This window comes from Lissotriton vulgaris, chromosome 6, assembly GCF_964263255.1.
Source record: "Lissotriton vulgaris chromosome 6, aLisVul1.2, whole genome shotgun sequence".
In the NCBI taxonomy this organism is placed as follows: Eukaryota; Metazoa; Chordata; class Amphibia; order Caudata; family Salamandridae; genus Lissotriton; species Lissotriton vulgaris.
The window spans coordinates 770,861,744-770,877,612 of record NC_141694.1 but is presented as its reverse complement, the minus strand read 5'-3'; the positions used below and the strand labels follow the sequence as shown (position 1 = coordinate 770,877,612).

Here is a 15,869-nt window from a genome sequence, read left to right as displayed (position 1 = left end):
ATCTCAGATCTTTTGCGCTAAGGGCTCTATGTAAAGAGCAAATAGAAGGGGGGACAGGGGACACCCTTGTCGCGTGCCCCGTTGGATTTCAAACGGGTCCGATCGAAGACCACCCAAACGAACCCGAGCCTGGGGGCGATGGTAACAGCAGGCGATCCAGGACTGGAAGCGGTTTCCTATTCCAAACCAGGTCAGGACTTGTTGGAGGTAGAACCAAATCGACACGGTCGAACGCTTTCTCAGCGTCAATGGCCACCAGTGCGGCATCTGGAGTTCTGAAAGTGGGCCTTGTCTATCAGGTGGAGCACCCTCTTGGTGTTATCACTGCATTGACGAGTAGGCACGAAGCCCGACTGGTCAGGCTCCAAGATCCCAGGTAGGCATGGACAAGGCGCGCGGCTAAGATTACGGTGAAGAGTTTCAGGTCTAAATTCAGCAGAATGCCGAGCAATGTGTGGGCTTCTTGCCCGGTTTAGGTAGCACCACCACTTCGGCCGCCAATATATCGGGGGGGGGGGGTGGAGTCCGGGCCGTCAAAGGAATTGAAGAGCCGGGTGAGGACAGGAGCCAGTAGCTGGCTGAAAGTTTTGTAAAAGCCGACCGAGAAGCCGGCCGGTCCCGGAGATTTAAGCGGGTGAAGGCGGGAAATAGCCGTTGTCACTTCCTCCAGGCGGATGGGGGCATCCAGAGCATCTGCACTAGCCCGAGACAGTCCGGTGACTGCCGCCAAATTCAAATAGGTATCGACCCCTCTGAGAGGTACCTCCTCGGCCCTGTATAGTGAGGCATAGTACATCCGGAATGCCTCCGCAATCTGAGTTTCCTCAGCAAGGACGGTGCCAGATTCGTCGGTAAGGCCGGAGATTTTTGAGCGTTGGGTTTTAGCCTTCAAAGCGCTGGCAAGCAAGCGGCCTGTCCTGTTACCCCCGACATAGTATGTGTGTCGAAGACGGAGCGCAGCGAATTCCGCCCTGTCAGTGTCCAGGCTTGTCAGTTGGGCCCTGGCCGCTTTCAGCTGTCTCCAGGACCGTGGAGCGCAATTGCGGCTGTGTACCCTCTCCAATTCAGCAACCTGAGCAGTGAGATCGTCTCTCTTCGTTCTCCGGTCTTTGGCCTCTGCAGCGGCGATTGCGATGAGTTAGCCGCGGGCCACTGATTTCAGGGCCCCCCATAAAGCTGACAGTGATATCTATGGCGTGTCATTGATAGTCAAGTAGTCGACAATATATTTGTGGAGCCGTTTGGTGACCTCCGGTCTTTGCAAGAGGGTTTCGCGGAGGCGCCACGATCCGCGGGGACGGGAAGACACACGTCTATCCATTTTAAAAAAGATTTCAGTAGATGTATTGTCTATAAAACCCGTGAGTGCCAGGGTACTCCACGGTAATGATGTAGCTCCAGAAAAATACAAATAAATAAAGACATCGCCTTACTTAAAACCAATTCAGAATTGCCTAAACTGTTGTGGAAAGTGGCAGTCATTTTAGGGACTGTGACTTACTTTTCATTGACGGCCTTGACCGACAGAAAGAAACAGACATCAGAGAAACAGTCATCAAAGAAACATAGAAGGGGACGGGGGGTCAGATAAAAACTGAAAACGGTGATAAAAAGGAGAAAGCAGTGATGAAGAGGAAGAACCTGCAAAAGTGAGATGAAGGAATTGCAAGGTGTTAGAATGGGGTGGAATGAAGTTTGCACAGCCTTGTTTTTCGAAAATCACAGCATTTGGAAGTTGTGCCATTACAAACAATCTTTGAGCCCTTGAACTTTAGGAGGTGGGGGGAGGGAATCACACACACAAAATAAGCACTTCTGCCTTTCCCATTCACTTTTAACATTCTTTCGGCCCTGCTAAGTACTGTCGAGATGCTGAGAGGAAGCATAAGTGTGAAATTACAAAACGAACAATCATTAATTGCACAATAGGTCCTTAACTCTTTGTAGGACCAAGTCCTCAGCTCCTCACCTTTCTTTTGTGTTTTCAAGAGATCGACGTGCTGTGTTTCTACGTGAAGTTGGAGGTCTTGAAAGGTGTTCTTTTCCACGCTACAGAACGGACATTGCAAGAGGTCAAGGTCTAACTGGCTGTCCGCACGAGATAGAAAGCAGTACTTCTTTTGCTTTTCTTCTGTTAAACTTCTTGGGTGGTCCATGGTTCTCGCACAGTAAATAGCATCCATTGAATGGGGTCTGTCATCAAAAAGGTCTGGACTGCGCGCAGGCTGCAAATATGTGTCTTGTAGTTCTTTCTCCATGGAGGAACTGCACCTTTTTGGAATGGTTTTCTTCATGTCGGAAGCGGTTTCCGAGCATTAGGCTCACGTTCGTTAGAAAGGAGTGCAGGATTGCTGAAGCGCTAACCTAGGTGCTGACCCCATTCGACCACTCTCCCTCCCGCTCAGTGATCAGTTTCGATATGGAATGGAAAGTCCCGACTCCCGATTTCCGTGGAGGACGTACTGAGGACGTGTTGACGTCACACGCCGTACGACGCCGGAGAGAGTGCACGAACACGAATTTCGTCTTCCGGTGACAGGTAGAGTAAAGTAAAGATTTGTATTCTAAATATTCAGTTTTCACAATTTGAGCATTATAAATACGCACAAAAATAAAAAAAAAGACGTTTAAACCAAAAGCTATAAAATATTAAAGTTGGTCAAAAATCCTCAGCGTGTTCAGAAATATTTGAAAAGGATGTCGTACAAATCGGTCACTTAAACTATATCATGCTGTATTCCTTCTGAATTCGTGGACACTACTGCAAGCCGCCTTTCCTCCAATAAACTGAGGGCAACTGCTGCGCCCACCCCCTCTCCTGCCACCACGCCCCCATAATACACCATCTGCTGCCTGTGCTGAGAGGAGGGCACCTGCGGTCCTAAAGACAGGGGAAGGCCACATACCCTCTGGTAAGAGCCGAAGCCAGCAACGACCGAGATCCTATAGCCCAGCTCCAGACCCATGATCAAGGAGCTGTGAGTGCTGCCGAAGTCACGTTTCCGCCTGTTTTAGCACGCAGCTCCAGTGCGCTATAAGCTTCTGTCTATTTAGATGAACATGTTGTGTGAAAACATATTTGAAGTTGAGTTGGTCACGGACATCACTTGCTGCTCTGTGGTAAAAACATGTCAGAACCAGGAGCTGCTGCAAGTACCTGCCTTTGGCGGACGATGCATTGAATTGCTCATTTGAGTTGTCAACTTATTTAGTTAGCATCTGATCCACAGGCTGAAGTCAGCGTGTGATTGTGTTCAGAAACATTTTATATAAAATATACTGAGCAGTTATTCAGCCGTTTTCATAACATGAGATATGACAACTTCCACAGTACGGAAATGTGTTTAAACCGTGTTAGCATACATCTGCAAGAACATTTAAAATGGTCTGTGGGCACGCGTTAGTAGAGACCATTGTTGCAATATTTATGCATATTTATTGGAGGCAGTGACCAAAGAAGGCTGATGGATACGAGTAGAAAATAATGAACAACAATTTGTAGCCATGCAGTGAGAATTTACGAGCATCTAAAATGTGTAATGTATAATTCATTCAATTAGACGAGGATCTGCATACTTCCTTAAGGAGTGAGTCCTGGCTCACTTGTTCGGATGCTACTAGTAAGGCAAAAAGAAACAGTTTGTGGTGTGCACCATGCAAAAAGGCTGTAACATGACAATGTGTTCAAACAACACCGAATTAAACACTGTTTGGGGTATTTTACATGGTGTACACTAGAATCTGTTTAATCTCTGCGGTACTGTATTTTTGAAAATAAGGAAATAAGGCATTGTTATGTAAAGTGAATTGCCTAGGGTCGCACAGTTTGGTGAAATGGTGACCTGGCGACCAAACTCTGTTCTTCTTGGCGTCATATTCTAATGCACATAGCACACACATTTGTATGCAGTCTTACAATGCATTGTGCATAATCTTTGAAGAAAATGACCTTATATTTATTTGATGGTATTAATATTTCTATTCAATAGTTTTTTAGGTCAATCAATCAATTAAAGGGTTTGTAAAGCGCAGCTACTCACCCGAAGGGTCTCAAGGTGTTGGGGGGATGCATCTACCGGAAGTTCACGTAGCTACGTCGAAGAGCCACGTCTTGAGGTCCTTCAAGAACTTGGAGAGTGATGGCGTCTGTCGGAGGTGGAGAGGGAGGGAGTTCCATGCTTTGGCAGTGAGGATGGAGAAGGACCATCCATCCTCCTGATCTGGTCTTCTTGATGCGTGGTCCGGTCGCAAGGGAGAGCAGGGCAGAGCGGAGGGATCGTTTGGGTGCGTGAACTGTGTGGAGGTGGTTCATATAGGCTGGTTCAGTGTTGTGAAGTGCCTTGTGAGCGTGGGTTAGAAGCTTGAAGGTGATTATTTTCTCTACGGGGAGCCAGTGTAGTGTCCATAGGTGATGGCTGACGTGGCAGTGGTGTGGTAGGTTGAGTATTAGTCTGGCGGCGGCATTCTGGAGTTTGCGGGTGAAGTTCTTATTGATCCCGGCATAGAGTGTGTTGCCGTAGTCCAGTCTGCTGCTAATGAATGCGTGAGTGATGGTTTTCCAGTGTTCAAGGGGAATGGGCTGCATTGAGAAACAGAATGTTTAAATTAGGCATATATATTTTTGAGCGTGTCCTTTCATTTACATTATTTATACAGCTATTTAAGAAGTTGAAATCACAGATTACAATACATTTAAACTGCCTAACTAAATAAACATAACTGTTTCATGAGTTTCTTACAGCATTGGCATCTACTTTGTTAAATGGAGTTGCGAAAGACTGATTACATCTCCACCAAAGCCTAGCTGATACCCTCACTTGATGATACAATTCAGATGTAAGTGAAAGTTGATGTTTGATTTTCGTCATTAGTGTTTCGCCCTGTGAGTGATTTCATGAGTAAGACGAAGCCAGAACGAAGCGTCAATAGTACTTGCGAAATTAATAGAGACAGGAAGCAGTTAGATTTGGAATGGAATGAGGATTTGTAAAGCGCGATGGCTACCCGAAGGCGTCCCAGCGCTGTAGAAACTGATAAGTTGAGCTGTAGGGGTGGGAGTGCAGGAAGCAGAGGAGCAGGTTAAGTGAGGGATTTGTTAAAAAGCCAAGTTTTTAAGAGTTTTCGAAAAGTAAGCAAGTTGGGTTCTGACCTAATTGCAAGGGGAAGAGAGTTCCAGATCCTGGCTAGGTTGTAGGAAAGCGAGCGGCCTCCGCATCTGGCTCTTCTTATGCGTGGTACGGAGGTTAGGTAAGAGGTCACGGATTTCTAACATATCTTATTGTTCGACAGCTGCAAGAGGCCAGGGTGGACTAGACTACCCAATACAGAAGTTGCATGTGATTTTTTAGATTACGGAGATGTGGCACAAATAATACACTGCCAATGTGAGACTATTGCTTGGCGAAACAGTATGGGTTTCCCAATCATTAATTAGAATAAGGTACTTACCTATACATGGGTAATAATTTATGAAATCAGCAAGAGAAGCATAGCAACAGCTTGTCACTTGTACTTGTGACTTGGTCATTTCTCAAGGCCTTGCAGTTACATGAGAAGTACAGAATGTTCAAGTTCACTTAAGATGCCAACGGCTGACGCTTTTTGCATGCTTGCTCCTATTGTTTGTCACAAAATGGAACCTGATATAAAATGGATTCCCCATTCCCTGCTCTGAGACTCAATAGTGTCATTTAATCAAGTTCAATAGCCATCATTTTCCTTGTTTCCTGCTCAGTAGGAAGCTCTGCTCTGTGCTTCCTGGGCTTTCACATTTTAGTGGGGATGCATTGTGGTACAACTCTGCTGTATTATGCAAAGAAGTACCAAGATACCAAGTCCTATCAATATTGATTCCAATATGCATGTTTCCTATTCTCCCAACTTGGCACCTATGAAACCCATAATCTTCAATTCTGTATATTTCTTTCTTCCTCACTTATCTGATAGATCCTATTTATTGTCTATCTAATGTTGCCACTGTTGTCTGATATCTAAGCACAACACTTTTGGCCAAGTACCCGACACATTCTGCCTTTGTTAGCAAGAAAAATATCTAATTACATTTTGTTCTGCATATGTGCGTCCTCATTCCAGTCATTTCATCTGTGATATTTTCTAGGGCAGCTGAGGTGTCATCGACAAATCCTCAATCAACCCTTCTACCTCATTTATCCTATGGTTATTATGAGACGTTCCTATTGGTAGTGTTATTCCTAGGCCTGTGAGAATGCTACTAACCCAATTGGCCACTCTCCGGTGCCTCATCATTCCCTTGCTTGCTACAGCCCTTACTTCAGGCAAATGTTGAACATGGAACATCCTGGGTGTAACTTCTATACCAACCCCTGGGCTGAGACAAGTAAGCTTATTTCCCACTTGAAATTACACCCCTTAATATCCAGTTAGCCCTGGGGACAACTCCTCAACATTTCCTTCCTTCCCATTGGAGGTCTGTAAATTTATGTAATGTTGGCAGGTACTATTTCTCATGTATATATTTCTATCTGGATGTTTCTTTCAGGTTAAGTGCATCAAGTAATCAGTAAGATTGCATTTCTCCTCTTGCTAGGGAGATGGGTGACAAATGGGGCAGCTTGGTTGCATAGTGGCTCTACTTCTTCCAGTTTTATCCTCAGTTTGGGAATCTCATGTTTGTTCTCTGGTACCTCGAACACCTCAAGGATACCGTTTCTCCTTCCTATTCTTTGAATTCTGTTATATTGTTTTATTAGTGATACTTCTTCTGGTTTGGTATCCCTTGTTATGCTAGAGATGATATTTATTTGCTTACATGGTCTCATTTAAGCATCTCCCTGATGTGCTTTCGCTGATATGTTATACTGCCCTAGACCAGGAAGCATTTCCTGATTAGAAAAACAAAAACAAAAAACTCAAAGCTCTTGTTATAGGCATTACGTTATATGTCATTTCATCTTCAGTGCTGAAAGGGAGATGTATGCAAATATAAGATTTTGAAACATTAAAGACTGCAACATATTTTTCTAACATACTTCTTTCCATCATATTTTTGTCTCACCTTAGCCCATCCCTGCAAAATGTCATATGATATTTGAAAGACCCTCAAAATTTCTTTGCTGTCACCAATCTTTGGGCTCTTTATATGAGCTTTGATAACAATGACTAGTGCTGTTGTTATTATTGCTGGCAAAAGGGTGTACAAGGCGGCCACTAGCCAGAGCCACTTTCTGGCATGCCTTGCAGAGGTCTCAGCTATTACATGCCTCGGAGGTTACCAGCACTTGTACACACACTCTATTGCAATCTTATCCAATTGTTGATTGCTAAAGAATAGGCTTTCCAGACCTTATGTTCTAACCTGTTTTGTGGCTAAAGGAACAGACAACTCTTCCTTGAAATTGACGGTCTGTTGTTGCTGTACCAATTGAACAGTGCCCCCAAGCAGACTGGCAGGGCCTTCAACACTGGGCGATGAAGACTAAACAGTACCTATGTTCCTTGCAGTACTGTGGCAGCAGCGCATCAATCAGTGATGGTAATTGAGGCTCAATTTGATTTTTCAATCAGGATATTTCTTATTGACAGCAAAGTTAATGGAAGTTTATGAACTCAAAAACGGTTAGACAGTTACCTTTCTACTGCACCCAATACAGGTGGGAGATGGGCAGAGTGGAGCTTCTGCATCACCCCCCCAACCATCTGCAGATGGGAAGCAATTACAGCGTGCCAGGAGGTATTCATTCTTGTGTGTGTAAATGAAGTACTTGGCCATTAAAGTCTTGAATAGCTTTCCTAAATAATGGTATTTGAGCTCCAGGCTGTTCAAAGAGAGAGTATTTTAGATGGCTCCCATTTGTGCAACTGGTGTGCAGTAAAATGAAACCCATTCGAGGACAAGTGATACTTATCAGGAATGTTCTGGTCTCTAAGGCTACCTTCTAACCACACGCTTGAGACTCTGATGTAGTGGTCATAGAGACCATAGAAAATAGAAGAGTCTTCATCTGCACTATCAGGCACGAGAAGCAACAATTCAGCTTGCTGGTTTCGAGAACCCACAGATGAGGGCCATTGCAAAATTTTAACTTGTGAATCAGAAAGCAACCAGGACACCTCTTTACTTGTGCTTTGTTGATTTTAAAGCAGCTTTTGATGGTGTCCCTCAGGACAAATTATGGACTAAGCTTCAGTAATGGGGCATCCCATCAAGCACCCTACAAGCAATTAGACTTGTATATATACCGACACCTGGATCAAAATCAAAATCGGAGATGGCTCTTGCGTATCAAGGAAGGTCCAAACAACTTTAGGCTTAAAAGAAGGCTGTGTCCTATCCCCTTTTCCTTTTTAACCTATTTTTGGCAGATCTTTCCACTGAGCTTGACAAACAGATTGCCCACGCTCCGTCTGTAGGATGTAAACAACTGTCACATATCCTCTATACAGATGACCTGGTGTTGTTCAACAACACGCGAATAGGACTCCAAAGACTGCTCAACACTCTGGGAGCTTACACTGAAAAGAACGGCCTGGAAATACATTTTTCAAAAACAAGTGCGGTGATGTGCAATCGTTCCGTCAAGATAAATCGAAAATGGGTTATTAACGGAAACAAAATTGAGGAGGTCAAACTCTACGTATACCTAGGAGTGAAAATAGATGCAAATTCCTCCTTTGTTTCCCAGAAGAAGGCGATTAGGGCGAAAGCGCAGGCCCTTAATTACGGCTTCTTGTCACTGGCCAGATCTATTAAAGGTCATGATCTAAAGTCCATGGGATCAGTTCTAAAACCCAAACTTTTGCCAACCCTTGCATATGGAATGGAGATTATGTTGGGCGATGATGCTCTTTTGTTAGAAAAACTGATGATAGGAGCATATAAACACATTTTTAGGCTCCTCAAGTCGGCTTCTCCGGCGATCCGGCTAGAATTTCTGCTTACAATACAGACACTCGCTATGCCGGCGAGGTTCGTAAAGTTATGTTGTAACTTGCGAGCAGCAGCAGAAAACACTCTGGCAAATCTAGTCTGGACTGAAATTAACTTGCAAACGGGCAACTGTGCTTACAAGACATTTTTAGAAAACAGCATTAAGAGGCTTGATCTGGGAGACCTTTGGAACTCTAATATCTCTAAGCAAATCTTTAAGAAGCTCGTAAATAAATCTACAAAATTGCAAAGTTGGATGACAGACGAAGATACCCTGTCAAAACATCCCCACGGGTGGCTGGTGTTGAAATCATATTCCACTTTAAGGGAATCTGCCCTGCTAGCTGCGCCTTACCACCGGAAGATCAAACAGTCGTTTTTGGCTCTAGGATTTTGAGAAAAACCCACGCTAGACCTCCTGCCAAAATAGAGGATGTCCGGCCAAAGTGAAGACCAGTCTTGTTGTCTATGCCACCAGGGGCCTGAATCTCTGCTTCACATTGTCTGTGTGTGTCCCTCTTTGATGGTTCAACGAAGAGTTCTATTAAGACAGGAGTTCCTTGAACGGGGATTTTGGTCCTGCAGGCATGCACTGGTGGAATCCATCGGCCCAATCAACACCATGCTGAACATTAGACTGACTCAGTTATTGATCTGTTTTAAGAAAATGATCAGCTAACAGGATATGTGATGTGTAATCTGGAGGTGGTCCCTGAATGTAATCCTAAATTGTGATAACTCCGAAACCCTTAATGTTAACTGAGCATTCACAGTAACTGTGAAGGACGGGCTGCTAGGGACTAAAACTAGTAGTTCCCTATCCCATTAGACTCAGATAATTATTTTATCTATGTCTGTATTTTTAATGATGTGAATATTTGTATAATTGTTTTTTATAGTGGGTTTCATAGTCCATCTGGCACTGTATTCATACCTTTCTTGGTACTGCTTCTATGCATTTTAACTATATATATTAAGGTACTTGAGAGACATTTTAGTTATCTGTGCAAAAAGCTTGCCTTTTTATACATGAATGAATGAATGAATGAGGGGTTTCTTGTAACGCGCAGACTTAGCCCATTGGGCGTCAAGGCGCCTATTAGGGTAACAAATGATTTCTGTTTAGTCACTTTGTTTTTAACATAGATTAGTGTTGGTATCCTGACTAAAATATCTAGGAAGGAAAGTTGAAGGAAGCAAATGGTATGTAGCGTGACGAGTCGAGGTTGTACTAGCTGTATGACACATCTGTTTTATATCCATTTTACTTTTTATTCGTTATGTACTTTTTAACCGTGTGATTTTGTTTATGGTTTTAATTGACTAATAAACAAAACTACTATTAAAAAAGTATCAGTTAATTTATCTAGCAGTTTTGCACTTTCACTTGTGGTTTTACCGGTAAGTATTTGTATGGGAGGAGGTTTTGCAATCTACTTCTGGTCCCTTTTATTACGTCCAGCCTCTTTCAACCCCTGGAATAAATTGTACTGATGTGTATCCCACTCTCGCACTTTAGTAGCCATATCTAAAATCAGTCAATTAAGTGCAAAGGCATGCTTGGTAATGGCATGCGTGGTAAAGACGCTGTAGTGGTTCATACTGTGTTGTTTAGGCATGCATGGTTTAGGTATGCATGGTTATATCATACAACCCATATTACCTCTTCAATAAATCAACCCCTGCAATATTTACATAAAGCAAAATCGGAACTGAAAAGGATCCATAAGTAAAGTTAACATTTTGAATCAAACTGGCATTTGAAACAGCTGGAAATAATGATAGCCTAAGGCCGGTGGAAACTAACCTATAGTGAGGTGGAGTGCAGGCAGAAATCTCTGCACGGAGTAAACCAAGTCCTTCAATTTGACGCCATAGATAGCTATCAACCGTTCTCTCTCACCAATGAGAACGTGTCCTTTGTCAGCTACACCTCCAGGCACAGCTCGAATCGGGTCCACATCTCTTCACCAAATATGTGGAAGTCTAAAATTAATAAAGACAGTAGGAAGTTACATTTCTAACGTATCTTATTGTTCAATAGCTGCAAGAAGCCAGGTGCCAGTGTGGACAGGATTCCCTAATGCAGAAGTTGCATGTGGTTTTTATAGATTATGAAGACGTTGTACAAATAATACACAGCCAATAAGAGCCAGTTGCTTGGCAAAAAAGTAGGGGTTTCCACTCATGTATCCAATCTTTTATCAGAATGAGGTCCATAGCTATACATGGGCATTAATTTATGAAATCAGCAAGAGAAGCATAGCAACAGCTTGTCACTTAAACTTGTGACTTGGTCATTTTTCAAGGCCTTGCAGTTACAGCCGTTCCATAACCTTCTAGAGTCTAGGGTCATGAACTCATGTTGGTGTTTCTCTGAATGATGTGTTGTCTCTCAACTGGAGGCAGTGTTCCCCTCCTTGATCTGCTCTCATGTCCCATTCAACTTGTATTCTATTGCATTTTTAAATGTGTAGTTGTAGTTCTTAAACTAGGATTTAAGTACAATGTTGCCCAAACCAACATTCCCTCCAGGATCAGCTCTATCCTGTTCAATGTCTACAGGGTACCCCTAGGCAGTTAAACATGGGCTATCATATACATGCCGACAATATCTAGATTCACATCAGAGCATCCAATGAGCTGTGAGACCTCCGACAAGGCATGGGAGGGTTCCAGCTTGTCCAAAATTGATGTTTAGAATGGGCTGTGCTTGAACCCAGGTTCAGCTGGTGGGGCCAGGAACCAGACTTCTGTCTTATTTGACTGACCCTCACACAACACCGAAAATGCCTGTAACTTGATAGTACATCTAAAGATCTATCTCTTGTTCCACAGGTAAACAACATTAGAAAAAAAAGTTTCTATTGCCTATCATTGCTGCAGCAATGGAAAGTACTTTTCTCAGGAAGCCATTACTGCATCACCTATCATCATTGGGAGCTTCCTACTCAAGTTAGTAATAAAGCTCCATCAAGTATAAAACCACACAACTGGGCTCATCCTTGACTTGAAATGCAGGCATCACATATTTTCTTGTCATGCCAATAGCTACTGATTGAACAGCAGAATACAATACTCTCTCTGTTTAGTTCCCAAAATATTGTACAATACGCTGCTAAGCATGGGCGGAAAATCCGTTTCGCTCGCGGATTTTGCGGATTTTCGGTAAATTCGCAATCCGCGAGATTCGCGAATCTCCCGCAAAATCCGCAAATCCGCGAGCAGCGGATTTTGCTCGCACTGTTCGCGTGAGTTCGCGGCTTCCCAGTACAACTTCGCGCCCCGCGAATAAGCGCTAAATTGCAGAAATACGATCTTAGCAAAACTGAAACTACTTACCAGGTTCAAAAGTTCAGGCTCATCATTAGTAGCCATTTCCTGTAGTGCTTCCTGAGGGGCCCCTCCAGAGTTCAGTTGCCTACTTGCAACTATTATGTGACCCTGCTCTGAACCTCAGAATAGTTACACATATGCCACAAAGGTCCTGAATTACAGCTAAGGGAGACAAGCAGGAGCCAGGCTGGAAGTTCAAATCTATTAATCAGCCCCTAATTCATTATTGTCAGTTGTGGCAGGGCAGGTGTTGTAACTAATTTTGCAACAATGAAAGCACTTAGCAAGTGCAAAAGATCACTAATCAGGAAGCACTAAGGAAGCAGGTGCCAGCTAAAAAAATATTCTGTGACACATTAATCAGCCCCAAATTAATTCAGGTCACTTGAGGCAGGGAAGGTGTGCTTTGCTTTGCCACAATAATGTACACTGACTGGACAACCAGAGGGTGCTGTGATGAAACAGAGGGTGGTATGGGTGGGCCAGAGGGTGGCATGAGTAGTCAGAGAGTGGCAGTGGTGACAGAGAGTGGCAGTGATGAAGAAGAGTGTCCCAAACAGGCTGGACACGTAGAAACAACAAGTTCGCAAAACTTGCGAGCCGACAGGTAAGTTCGCGTTTGCGAAATTGTACAAAACCCTCGCGAACTGGCAGAAACCCGCGCGAACACACAAAAAAAAAAATTTCGCAAGAATTCGCGGATTTTGCGAATTGCGAGTTCGCAAATCCGCAAAATTCGCGAACGCGAGATTCGCAAAATTCGCCCATGCTTATACGCTGCCCCATTATCTCTCTAAACTGAAAGTATCTTACCATCGGGCTAGACCGCTTCGGTTAGCTGTCAAAAACTGACACTATCTGCACAGGAATACTTACACCATTTGTGGGTAGACATTTACACATAGAAGGCTCCTTCCTCCAGAACCCCCTCATCCCTACCTCTTTGCCACAAGCACCATTTGGTAGAGCGTCTGCTTTCAAAGTCTCCTTGGATCTCTCTCACTCTTTTAGTGGTGCACCACTTTTCTGCCCCTACAACCTCTGGTTCTTTTGCAAGTGGTGTCATCTTGCCTTACATCCTCCGCTGCGCCACTTACACTATTCTAAGGAAGTTTAGTCACTGGCTCGATGCCCCAGAGCACGTAGGTTTCTCTGCTATTATTCATTCTTAAGAAGTCCTTGGTCTTCATCTTGTTCTCCAAGGTCCTACGCACAAAGCCAGCCACCATTTAGACTGTATCTTTAATTGTTCTTCCAACCATGTAGTTCCCTCTCTGCCCATGCCCTGAGTGGATCACTTCAGGTTTCCCTTTTAGTCGAACAAATATTTCTTGTCCTGTCCCTCCTCCACTCCCCTGACTTTGGCCAGAAAACGTTCCAGGCTTAAAATAAACTTCCTCATTGTGGCCCCTGTTTCACCCCCCCCCCTGTAATTTGAAATCCTGACATTAATATACTTCCTTCCTAGTTGACTGGATCGTCTGCTCTCTCGACACGGTGGTGCAGCTTTTAAAGCTCTTTTCACGCATATCTATCCTGCCGGAACATGCTACATCAAAGAACTTGCAGTGGCTAAACTTCACACCAAAACACTAGAAAGTGGAGACAGTATTATCTTAACCCTGACAGGACCATCCATTTTACAGCTATCAGATCCTACAAAGCTTTAATTAAGGAAGCACCCTCCAAGTATATTGTTTTTTTTTCTGTAAATTCATAAAAAAAAAATATTATACGACTTGTGATACCATCTCAAAAAGAGTGAGTTACAGATACACAAAAGGGTCCAGCTTTACACCATGACTGAGTTCTATAGTATTCATGCCCAACTCCAACATAATTGCCATCGACAATTTCACAGACATTTGGTACTGTGTTTCTTCAGCTGTCATCTGATATAAGATCTCCGGGTGCCGGCGTACAGATATTTCTCCTAAATTTGTTCCATCCTCTCCACACCCGCTCCCATTTTTTAGGACACCCTCTATTTACATAGACCGCCTTTTCAGCCACCATTGCTCAGTCCATGTCATTGCACCATTCTGCATATGCTGGCATTGTCTGTTCCCCCAGTGTTTGGCTATATTGCATTTCTCTATAGTCATACCCAGCGTTGCCCAGTCTTGGGCCTTGCGATTAAGGTCTGTGGCCTCCAATATGTCTAGGAGACATCGTTTTTGGTTCTGGTGGTACTGTAGCTCCGCTGACCTGTCTTATTGTGGTCATGATTGTTTCCCAGTATGTTTGAATCCTCCGGCATTCCCATAGTGTATGATAGAATGTACCCACAGCTCCACATTTTCGAAGACAGGACTGGGTATCAGTCCTCCCTATTTTGGCTAATACTTCCCTGGATAGATATGTTCGGTGGAGCACCTTGAGCTGCACCAACCATAGTCTTGAGGGGATTGCCACTTTTCGTGGTGATTCCAGTGCTTCTTGCCAATCAGTGTCATCTAGTTCTCCGATATTGGCCTGCCATTGTTCACGGAGACTCTGTGTGGGGTCCGGCTGGTTGTTAATGAATTTACAGTAGGTTAATGATATGGCTCTTTTATTGATGCCGTCTGTTAGCAGCCTATCCTCCAGTGGGGAGGCTTCTGAGAGGGCTGTGCCTGGTTTAATCGTGGCCTCGAGTGCATGTCTAGTTTGAAGATAGCAAAACTGCTATGTGGGTGCCATATCATATTTGTCTTGAAGTTGTACACTTGTGATTACTTTTCCCTTGATCCAGAGTTCACCTACACTTGAGATTCCTATCAAATCCCACTGTTGGACAGCTGCTCAGTCTATCCAACTTTCCAGTCTCCCAGAGTGGAGTGAATTGTCTCGGTGTGTCATCCCACCCCAATTTCTTGAGGACTGTGTACTGAACCCGGATAAAACGGAGGTGCTGGCGGTCACAACAGCAGCAAACCCCTGGAATGAGCTGTTCTGGCCTGGTGAACTGGGACAGCCTCCAGAACCAGCGTCCGTAGTAAAAAGTTTAGGTATTAAAATCGATGTTATGCTATCAATGTCCCAACAAGTTGCGGCAGTGGTAGGAACCTGTGTGGGACTGCTGCGACAACTTCGGAAATTGTCATCGCTGCTGTCCTTCTCTACCATCCGGACGGCGGTCTCAGCCTTGATCCTGGCCCGTCTGGATTATGGAAATTCCCTTTATGTCGGGCTACCAAAAAAATCTCTGGCCAGGCTTCAAGGCGTTATGAATGACGCAACCAGATTTATTTTTAATGAACCCAGGAGGACACATGTCACCCCGTTGTTGCAGGACTTACACTGGCTACCAATACCTTAGAGAGCGAAATTCAAAAGTCTCTGTATCGTTCACAAAGCCATTTAGGGCTCGGCCCGAGCTTTATTAAGGATAAACTGGTCTTATATGTTCCCAGCAGGAGGCTGCGGTCTTCAGAAGCTTGTCTCCTGGTATGCCCACGTTTCAAGCGATCATCGCTGGGGGGGGAGAACCTTTTCGACTACGATGCCGCCAGTCTGGAACAGACTCCCGGAAAGCTTGCGCAAAGAGACCAACTTGCTCACCATCAGGAAGAGATTAAAAACTTTTCTCTTCCTGGAAGTCTGGAGCTCCATGTACAGCACTCCTGACTTTCCGCTTCACCTT

The 15,869-nt window shown here is 44.1% G+C and overlaps 1 protein-coding gene across 4 annotated transcripts in view; it reads left to right on the top strand.

Moving 5' to 3' along the window:
• Nucleotides 1-1,965: 1,965 nt before the first annotated feature.
• The window catches only part of LOC147707956 (importin subunit alpha-6), a 395,564-nt gene continuing 381,660 nt past the window's right edge, over nt 1,966-15,869 (top strand). The window contains exon 1 of one of the 4 annotated variants that reach the window (XM_086926751.1): nt 1,966-2,539. The gene's annotated coding sequence lies outside the window, so the exon portion shown is untranslated. Of the gene's footprint in view, nt 2,540-2,836; nt 2,979-3,799; nt 4,837-15,869 lie in introns of those variants that run through there. The other 3 variants (XM_086926753.1, XM_086926754.1, XM_086926752.1) reach the window with 3 other exon arrangements.